This window comes from Primulina tabacum, chromosome 6 (genome assembly GCF_025594145.1).
Source record: "Primulina tabacum isolate GXHZ01 chromosome 6, ASM2559414v2, whole genome shotgun sequence".
In the NCBI taxonomy this organism is placed as follows: domain Eukaryota; kingdom Viridiplantae; phylum Streptophyta; class Magnoliopsida; order Lamiales; family Gesneriaceae; genus Primulina; species Primulina tabacum.
The window spans coordinates 8,801,691-8,809,546 of record NC_134555.1 but is presented as its reverse complement, the minus strand read 5'-3'; the positions used below and the strand labels follow the sequence as shown (position 1 = coordinate 8,809,546).

General features: G+C 35.7%; 1 long non-coding RNA gene across 1 annotated transcript in view; it reads right to left on the bottom strand.

Annotated features, from left to right (window-relative positions):
* Positions 1-551: 551 nt before the first annotated feature.
* Positions 552-7,856, bottom strand: part of LOC142549106 (uncharacterized) — a 31,777-nt gene continuing 24,472 nt past the window's right edge. The window contains exons 4-6 of the long non-coding RNA XR_012821062.1: positions 1,660-1,749; positions 1,451-1,562; positions 552-1,007 (exon numbers count right to left, since the gene is read on the bottom strand). This is a non-coding gene — a long non-coding RNA (uncharacterized LOC142549106). The remainder of the gene's footprint in view (positions 1,008-1,450; positions 1,563-1,659; positions 1,750-7,856) is intronic.

The following is a 7,856-nucleotide window of genomic DNA, read 5'->3' as shown; positions in this document are numbered from 1 at the left end:
TAACGGGAAAACGGAACGGGCCAAGCTTGGAACGGAACCGGAACGCAATTCGCGACGGTTATGTTAAGAACTATCGCTAGTAGCGACGGTTTTATGTATGTAGCGACAGTTTTATTAAACCCGTCGCCGATAAAACCGTCGGCGACGGTTTAATTAAAACCGTCGCTAAATTTAGCGACGGTTTTAAATCCGAATCAGCGACGGATTTAATAATGCACGTATCTTTGCTTTCTAGTACAAATAATGCAATTGTAGGTCCTATTGCACGTCGTCTCTTTGCTTTGTAGTACAAATAATGCAATTTTGAGCACATGCATTGTTTGGATAAAACCGTCGCCAAATTAAATTTCTTATTTACATCAAATAATCTATTTAAATGATATTTATTTTAATTTTTATATTTGTAAATATTTTCCAAAATTTTTAATTTTTATATATTTATAATATTTTTTTAAATACCCGTTCCGCGACAGTTCCGCGAAATTTCATTGTAACTGGAACGGTAGCATCCGTTCCGATCTCCGCGACCGCGACAGCGAACCATGACTGCAACAGAATCATCAAATTTCAGTTCCAACGACTTTGTAAGCATATATAGTCCACAAATCTAACAAGGTCATCAGGACTACAAATATGAGAACCCAAAAAGTCGGAAAGATTAAATCGACCTTTTTCCAGTAAGGTTCGTTTAAGATTATCATTCATGTTACAATGGTCGAATACTGTTTCATAAGTTCCCCCCAGATCATTGCAAAACTCAATAAACATTTGATACTCAATATACGGTTTCCCTAAAATGTAACGGTAGACGTTGATTTTCCCATGTGTCCACCGATTTCATGTTCAAAGCAATTTCTTGGATACTTTTCAGATTGGAAAGAATAGTCTGAGTCATTTGAGATGAATTCCAGTGCATATCTCCACCGTCGCTTGTTATTTGGTGAAGTAAGATCAGATTGGCAAAGGCAAACCGAATCATGAAGATGAAAAATCGTTAAAATCCATTCCTACAAGGAAATACAACTCCATCTAGGATAACTTATCACAGTAAAATCACTGCTAAATATTAAAATTTATTCCAAATTATGACGCACAAACAATTTCAAGAAATTACTACAAACAGAGACCACACTTCTGGAGTCAAATAAGTGGTGCGTTAGAAACACCCAAAAAAAGTAGAAAAATGATGTAGTCAGGTATTGATTGAATTACTACAAATTAAAATGTGTTTGTCGGTGCATGCTTTTTGAATTTTAATGTGTTAATGTGGTATAATTGGTTTTTCTATCAATAATGACGATAAATTGCATGCATGGAATGCAAGCATTTATGGTTGTTGCACTTGTATTCTTATCGTGTGATGTCCTTAATATCTTAAAGATTAGTGCACACAGTGATTGAAACTTTTCAAGAATTGATTCTCATAGGCTGAGAAAAATAAAATGCATACCTGCATTAGCTGCAAGATTTTTCTGGAACAACCCTTCAAAATCATCACATATGTCCTTGATATCTTCAATGTATCACCTAGCCTCGCGATATTCCCTCAAAAGCAAATCCCACTGAAGAGAGGAGATACCATAAGAGCAGTGAATCCTAATGCATTATAATAAAACACTTTAATTTTTGTCTGAATAGTTGTTTCGATAATGTCCATACCACCCAAGACATGTTGTAGGGATTGACCCAATTGTGGTTAATTGATATCTTATCCTCCTCATAATCACAGAGATTGTTGGACATTAGCATCTAGCATACATAATCAGGTATGAATACAAGCTCTCTCAGTTGTATATCTCTATGTTCGGTGGCAGAAAGAAGTACGCAATGAGTTATGAAGTCTTATTAAGTCTTCAGAACATTCACATCAGATCCCATGATGTTGAAATTTACTCAATCACCAAAAACAAGAGCTATGCAATTAAATCCAATAGTAATCATTGCAAGCATCAGCAATGTTGATGGGATCGGTTGGGGCACCTTTGAGGGTGCTTCAAACATGATATTCTCAATGAGCTGCAATAGCTCGTTATCTAAAAATATAAACACAAATGAATTAGATCGAGTTTGATTTTATATCTAGCGGAAAATACTCGAAATAATCCTTCGTCAGTTTTAAAGCTTTTAACTTGTGTAAAGTGATTAACTGATATAAATGGACTAGTTCTTGCATATATCAGTTCAATTATGGTGATAATTGAACTGATAACAGCTCGAACTGATCAAATCAGTTTGAAAACGATAGTTAAACAGTTAAGCACATAAGATATGTTTATGGATGTTCGGAGACTTCAACTGCTCCTACGTCACCTCTTCTACCTCCTCGGGTAGGCTACACTAGAAGACATTGATTTATATAACATCTTGTAGAAACCCACTCAGCTTAGGACTTACTCTACTGTCTAACTGAACTCCTAGTCTAGACTGAAGGCAACACCTTCCAGCCAACACTTGTTTAACGTCTGTGTGTCAAAGACTACATTCAAAAGTTTTACGTCTTTGTGTAAAACTCACTCAACTGATCTTTTAAGCTCTACTATCTGATATATGTGAGTGATAGTGTGTGAGAACTGAACAATGAATACACCGAGAAGGTGTTCTCACGCACTGAGGGAAAAGAGCTTCTATACTAAGCTGATAACACGTTGAAGTGTTCCCTCACAATTGGGCTAATTACTTCTTATAAGCTGATAAGGCTTTTTGATTGCCCTTCTTCTTTACTCACTCTTATTGTTCTATATTTTTCACTAAGCTTCATCTTCTATTTATAGGTGCAAGTTTGATCGTACAGTGAGACTCAATTATTGTATTCGTTCCTTGATATTTGTCTTGTACTTTCCGATAACCATTCTGGAACGTTTTGGCTTTAAACACTGATGCAACGTCTATTATTGTCCTTTGACTTGACAATTGCTTTTGTACCTTTGTGCACAGCTGGATTCTATTGAATAAGCTGCACAGTTGGATTCCATTGAATAAGCTTGTCGTGTTCTGCAACTGATTGGTACTAACCGATGCTCTGAACTGGTCATCTGAACTGGTCTTCAGTTGAGCTGGTGAAATCAGTTGACTCGTCAGTTGAACTGATTTCACTCTTTCAGTTGAACTGGTCAGCTGGGCTCTTCATCAGTTGAACTCTTCATCAGCTGGCCAGGCTTCTGAAGGTCTTCTGCTGAACCACCTATCAGCTGGACAATAAGTTGAACTGTTTTACGATTCATCAGTTGAACTGGTTCAGTTCGATTAATCAGTTGGTACTTTCAGTTTGCATTCTTCGATAGCTTCAGTTACATTCAGCTAACTGCACACTTACTTAAGTTCATTAGTAACAAAATAACAAGTTTTGTTAACATCAAAATCAAGATGTTCCAACAAATGTCAACCTACAATATCCATATATCCCTGTTTGTGCACCTTATGTGCAGAACACAATTCTTACATCATGGCGCAAGATCCAAAGACTATAGCACTTGATAATATAACTATACATGATTATCCTATGTTAGTTTCTGTGTAACACAGTTTTGGATCCTTAAAATTAGGAAAATTGATTATTCTAGTATATTTCAAAGTCATGATTTTAAAAATGGCCTTCTTTATTACACATTTTGCATTATGTCTTATTTAATTAAAAAATCCTAAAATACATTTTTTCTATGAACACACATGTTCCATTTTCGTGATTCATTTGTTTAATTATCTATTATTTCTCTTTAAGAGAGTATTTAACATTTGTTCTGTTTTATTTAATTTATAATATATTAAATTTTTTAATACTACTTATTTATATTAATAAACATATTTTAATAAAATTATGAATTGTTAGTTTGAATTAGTGCATACGAAACCACCAAGGTTATAATATTTTAATTACGATTGTTGCTCATCTAAAATAATATAAACAAAATTACCAATCACAATGATTATGAAACGTAATAATTACATCAATGTGAGTTTACACAAATATAAACAAAAAATCTGATGGTCTCAATTAAATCTCTACTTTATTCCATGCTAACAATTTATGAGTATGCACAAAAAACCTTCAAAAAAATAAAATGCATAAAAATGATACTCGACAAAAGAATTATCTCAAATTATCACCACTCTATGTCCAAATGTATGGAATTCATAAAATTATTTGAGAAATTGCGAAAATCAAATAAAGAGTTTGAGATGAAGAAATTGATGGTGAATAGAGTTTAAATGATAGGGGATATCTATGTAATTTGATATGATAAAAAGACTATTTTAGTAAATTAGTTTAACTGAAGACTAAAATTGATTATAGTAATTTGTGAAGTTTATTTAAAAAAATCTCCCTTAAAATTATGAAGGAAGCACAAAATTTTGTTTGAATGTCTGTAACCTTCATTTCTTAGTTAAAAATTTAGAAGAATAACATTTAGGAAAAGAAACATAAAGCTCATTTCAATATTTTGTAAACTATGTGGGAAATGAAGAATATAGAAAATAGAGTCAATGTACAAATCATACCAAATTATGAACTTGATGATACCAGCCACTGGGGACAAAGATGATCTGTAATGCCGGGATTTTATTTATTGTAATCGGAGATTAATTTGAAATGATTTATGGATTAATTGATGTAAATATATATGGAATGGATTAGGCCGGGAAAGACGCAAAAATATGTGCGAGGGAGTTGCTATTCGCGCATATGCGCGACCTAGTGCGCACACATGCGCGATTCGGGCAGAAGACCCCACGCATATGCGCGGCATGAGGGCGCGCATATGCGCGAGGTGTCCAGTAGCCAAGGAGCTATAACAGAACATTGCGCGCACATGCGCGACGTGAGCCGTGCACATGCGCGAGGTAGGCAGAGAGTTGGGCGCACATGCACGGGATGGAGGCGCGCATATGCGCGAGTTGTAATGCACCGAGACAATAGGTCTCGCGCATATGCGCGGGGCTTGGGCGCGCATATGCGCGAGTCATGCAGAATGAAAAAGTGCCACTTGCCCCTTACATTCAACGTGTATATATATATATGTACAAGAGTCTTCAAATTCTTCAGAACAGGTAAAGGAAGAACCGAGAAGGATTGGGGAGATTTTTCAAGTCTTAATCGTAGAATTCAATTCGCGAGAAATCCGTCCGTTCGAATTGTAATCCGACTTCGGTATTCTGTTCCTAGCGACGACAGCTACAACGGGACGTAAGTTTTATTGAATTCTGATATCGTTTGAGATTATGATATTGGGGGAATTATGATTTGACTGATATATTGTGTCCTGGATATACTACTCAGTATATAATTGAAGTCAGATCGAAGAACATACTGTGTATGTATTTGTTATTATTTTTGGAGTCGATTTGGTTGAGATTTGATATCAAATTTGTATTGTTATCGAGTATGAGTTACAGGAATTGATATCTTTTGATTTATATTGCGTGGTATATTTATATGGTACCATTATGCCGTTAAAACCGAATTCCATTAGGTTCTGATTTTATCTGATATTGATTATGAGCCATATTATTATATCTGTGATGTTGAAATTGACAGGGTTATCGAGGCTGTATTATCATGCCGTCGAAACATCAGTGAATTGATATTGATCAGATTCAGTATTGATTGAGATTGTATTATGGTGTCGTGATATCGATCAGATTATGTCTTGAATTGAGTTACACATTAATACAGTATATTCGATATTGTTATTGCCAGATTGATATAGATAGGCAGTGAGTCCAAGACTTCGACAGAGTCAGACTATAGATGGACAGAGCTGAGTTTGAGACTTCGTCTTCATTAGATCGAGAAGAGAAAGGTATAAGTCAATGTGGTACCGGGAGATCGACTCGAGTATAGTATGATATACTTAAGTTTCCCTAAATCACATACTTCTTATTATTATGTTCATTGATTTGACTGGATATGCTTGTTCTATGAATGTATAGAAAGCAGGTATTAGTCGAGTGATCTTGTGACAGAAGTACCTGATAGTGGCGGGATCGCCACGGGCACATTGCACGATGTCACAAGATAGTAAATTGGCGAAAAGTGCCAATGTCTATCACATATAGGGCACTGGACGATTGGCAAACGATGTGGATAGAATTGGAGTTTCTTCTATTACTGGTGATCGATACCATATCAATGTGGATAGAATTGGAGTTTCTTCTATTACTGGTGATTGATATGGAATGCAAACGTCTGGAAATCGGGATCCCTAGACTAGGATTGAGTCTAGTCTGAGTTTAAGAGTTACGGATATTGATTCATTGATTGATGTTGATTTATGTTCCTGATTATGGTACATGTTTAGAGTAAGGGTTATTGTTGATATTAATTCATGTTTCGGATTATGATACATGCTACGAATATTTGATTCATGTTCTGATTTTGATACATGTTATGAATATCTGTTATATGCTTTTATATTGTTTATATGATTGCATGTATACATGATTTATACTGGGAATGTAATTCTCACCGGAGTTATCCGGCTGTTGTCTTGTTTGTATGTGTGCATGACAACAGGTGGGACAGGATCAGGGTCAAGAAGAGAACAAGGCTGGACTAGATAGCGTGGAGATCCGAGCTCAGAAATAAATTAGTAGTCAGCACTGATATGTAGTTGAACCTAGTTGGATTATTGTAGACAATACAGGACTTGTATGTTTATATTTAATATGTAATTCAGATTGATTTACATAACGTTTCCGCTTTGTATTTTAAAAAAAAATTAGACCCTGTTTATTATAATTGATTGATTAATTCTAAGAACAATTAAAAAACTTTAATTAACGTCCGGGTCCCCACAACAGGTGGTATCAGAGCTTTAGGTTCCAGAACAATAGGTTCTAGAACTGTAGGTTCTTGAGACTGAGATAGAAGCTAGTGAGCGGGGTAGAATGTGTTTTATTTCCTTGCATGTGATTGCTAGCATGTGATTTATTATAATGTTGAATTACATTGTATATGTTAATATTGCAGTATGTTTTACTGTTTTGGAATATACATGTTACCTGAATATCTGAGTTGATTTGGTAATGTGTATTATTTGAAAATGGATCAGAACCAATTCTTGATCAGAGGTAAGCTGATCAGAAAAAGGGCTGAGATGGATTTATCTCATGTGATTGCTAACTCTTGTGATTATCAGATATACCTCCGAGAAGAATTCGAGAATTGGGTAGTACTTAGAGTAATCAGATGGATGTGTCAGAAACTCCGATGGAAACAATGATGACGAGGTTTCAGTCGTTTCAACCGTCGATTCTGAAGGGTACTGAGACACCAGTCGATTGTGAGAATTGGTTAGAGGATATAGAAATGCTATTTGAATTTCTGGGTTTCACAGATGATTGTAGAGTTAAACTGATTGGGCACCAGTTACGGGAAATCGCAAGGAGTTGGTGGCTGGTAACCAAAGAAGCTTTAGAACAGCGTGGTCTAGTGATTACGTGGAAAGTATTTAAAGTTGAATTCTATCAAAGATTCTTCCCCGTATCATATAGACAGGATAAAAGTGCAGAGTTTGCAAATCTGAGACAGGGTCAGTTGAATATTGATGAGTATTTGGCCCAGTTTTTCACCTTGCTACGTTTTGCCCCTCACGTGGCTAGAAATGATGCAGCTATGTTTGATCAGTTCATCCAGGGATTGAATCCAGAGATACGTACATTGGTGAATGTGAAACAACCGAATAACTTTGCTGATACTCTGAACAGAGCCAGAAGAGCAGAAATAGTTCTGATGAGACAAAAGGAAGCCTCGTATATTCTTCCAACACCGGAACCACTGCAACTACCTCCTCGAATCGAGATTGGTAGCAGCAGTAGTGAAAAGAAAGAACAGTTGAAAGCTCGAAAGAAGCAGTTCA